This window comes from Ascaphus truei, chromosome 7 (assembly GCF_040206685.1).
Source record: "Ascaphus truei isolate aAscTru1 chromosome 7, aAscTru1.hap1, whole genome shotgun sequence".
Lineage (NCBI taxonomy): Eukaryota > Metazoa > Chordata > Amphibia > Anura > Ascaphidae > Ascaphus > Ascaphus truei.
In genome coordinates this window covers 75621957-75624953 of record NC_134489.1, presented here as the reverse complement: position 1 = coordinate 75624953, position 2997 = coordinate 75621957, and the positions used below count along the sequence as shown (strand labels likewise).

Sequence of the window (2997 nt, the reverse complement as noted above, 5' to 3'; positions counted from 1 at the left end):
GCACTATGACAGTATATATGGACATTTACTAGGTAAGTGTACCTTTACATTTATTATTCAAATACATGTGATCCTAGGTCATCTGAGTTTTGTTCATATGCAAATATAGGTTCAGAATATCTTTCTATGTTAATTAGTCTGGAAACACAGCTTTTTATCATGCCTTACAAGGACAACTAAACACAGGCGGTCAATTTGCCATAACTGCATACAATATGAATGCAACCTTGCTTACATGTATAGGTTTAGTAGTGAATGCTCATGTGCTTCACATATTACACCTAAAACAGCATGTTTGCTATCTCTTGGAACAGCTAGCAGTGTAGGAAACTGGTGCTTCTATTATTATTAATTTACCTCATATATTTTATATGTTTTTCAAGGGCGGACAAGTTCAGCAAGCAGAAAAGAAATGTGGGACACAATAGTCATTGGTGTCAATGCGTGTGGGAATCATGTGAGGGACAAGCGGAATTGTCACAAGAGATTTGATGATATTAGGTCCAAATTGAAAAAGAAAATACAACACCAACGCGTGCATGCTACTGGCACTGGAGGTGGGCCGACACCACAACGTCTCATATTAAGTCCATTGGAGGAGCTGCTTCGGGCAAAATTACTTCCCGTCGTCGTGGAAGGCTTACCTGGTGACCGGGATATTGGAATTTATCCCTCACAATTTCCACCAGGTGTGTCGTTGCTTACAGTTATTTTGCATATTTACACTGCTTTTTATACTGTCTTCACAATATAAGCATACCTGCATCTATATATGTATATGTCTGATTCTGTATATATATATATCTCAAAATAGACATATATGTTGTAGTCCTACTAAAAGCAGTAACTAATATAGCACGTGCCATTGCGTGCTCATTTACATGTGAATTCCCAAAATGCATTGCTGCAGTGGAAGCAATTGATGGTGGGCGAAGATGGGGAACAACAGGGTAGTACACATGTGTAACACATGTTAATGAGAAATTATTACTAGCTACAGGTACAGAACAGAAATATGTATAATATTATTGTGTATTTTATTTATTTTACTCCGACAAACATGACATTACTGCCTATTTTAAGCATGCATCAAATATATTGCATGCAACGGCCTACAAACATCACTTGCACTAACACATCTATAGTTGTTAATGAAAAGGTCCATTTTTGCTTTAAGTCATATACAGACAGCATAATGAGGCACACGTATCATATGTTATGTCATTGTTTTCATAACTTAAAAACTGCACATGACTATTTAGCTCATCTACCATTGTGTTAAAGCAGCTGCAATTAATATCTCATCACAGCATACACTTCAACAGAGGGGGTGGGGTTCAGCACACACACTAATTACAGCCTCATTTTAGGGTCAACTTAGTTCACACCATTTTCACCTGTTTCAAGTAATTGAAAGGTGTGGCTAATTAGGCTTTTTGGGGAAGGGAATACCGTTCTTACAACCTGACTAGCACAACTGAAGTTAATCACACTCATTTGAAAGCTTCACTTTAGCTACTAAATGCCCCAACAACTCATTACTTATCAAAGCGTTCGTCACACATTAGTTCACTCATATCTATAGTTGAACTACTATCAACGACACATTATCACACACTGCATGTGTTGTCTTGTTGAGTCACAGCCACATTCAGGTGTGCCACATCTTATATTAATGTACCACACATATCCTCTACCAAAAACAACACTTTTTGCAATATGACCACCTTCATGATAACCATTGTGAATGGTCATCTCATGATAGTTATGTACATTATGATACTGCACTACACAACATATGATTTTTATGTACAAATTTAATCTATTTATCCTCACGCATTACTGCAGAAACATAGTATGTTTTATGTTAGGGAACTCAAAAGTTCTAAGTACACAGGCATGTACATTGTTATTACAACTATTTATGTTCACTTTCACACACACATTTTGGGTTAAGGAACTGATGCTGTTAGGTACTCATAAATACAGAACATACAATAACTGTTTGTTCAATATTTACACATGTAAATGTAACACTTATGTTATTGTTATATATAGTTGCCCCTGAAGGACATGTGTCACCTGAGACGGAACAAGTGTCTTCACCTGGGTCAGCCAGCTCAACACACCTAGAAGGTGAGTGTATCAGTTGGTGGCCATATAATATGTGCTCTTCTATATGTTATGTTGTCATGTTCATTATTTGTTTTGCACATATTCTTTAAATAGGATTACTTAGTGTCAGTGAAAATGAAGTGTAAGGCAACATGTATTGTGTTAGTGATGTTAACTATCATGTAGGAGTTGTGAGTTTACAGCAAGTTTTCATTCACTCATATTTCATACTGAGTCCAAACATTATTCTTAAGTCAAGGTAGTTTTTAATGTGAGGTTATAAAACGTATGGAAACATGTTAGTTGTTACTTATGACACAGTAGAATTACATAGTAACACAGCAGAGATTAACATGCCATTTAATAATGTGTACATTTATTTGTAGAACATGATGAAGAGGATTATGATGATGATGATGATGATGATGCCGCCGCCGCCATAGACACACAAATACAAGCAAGTGACCATGAAGAGGTTCCAATTGAAACTGTTTTACCGCCAAATCGTCCAGCAAATACTACATACGATGCAATTGTAGCTTCTGAGGGAAAAATTGTGGAAGCAGAAAATCGTCGCCATTCTGACCTGATGACAGTGCTGGAAAGGATGATTGCACTGCAGGAAGAAACAGTTTCACAATTGGCACATCTCCACAGAGTCTTCATTGAAGTGCCTAAACAGTTGCAAAAAATCAACACCTCATTCGAAGCATTAGTTGTTCAGCAAACACAAGCTAATTACTTGAGAATGACTAATGTACCACAATTCAACATCAACACCTCACAGGCAGGATCTGTTCATGCAGGTCAGTTTTCACCACATGCTTCTGATATTCATTCACCAGGCCCGAATGTTACCGGTCAAGTAGCAGACATTGCTGT

The 2997-nt window shown here is 37.1% G+C and overlaps 1 long non-coding RNA gene across 1 annotated transcript; it reads left to right on the top strand.

The window, feature by feature from the left end:
- Positions 1-624: 624 nt before the first annotated feature.
- Positions 625-2624, top strand: LOC142498561 (uncharacterized). The gene is made up of 3 exons (XR_012802476.1): positions 625-689; positions 2059-2136; positions 2502-2624. It is a non-coding gene; the product is annotated as an uncharacterized LOC142498561 (long non-coding RNA).
- Positions 2625-2997: the final 373 nt, after the last annotated feature.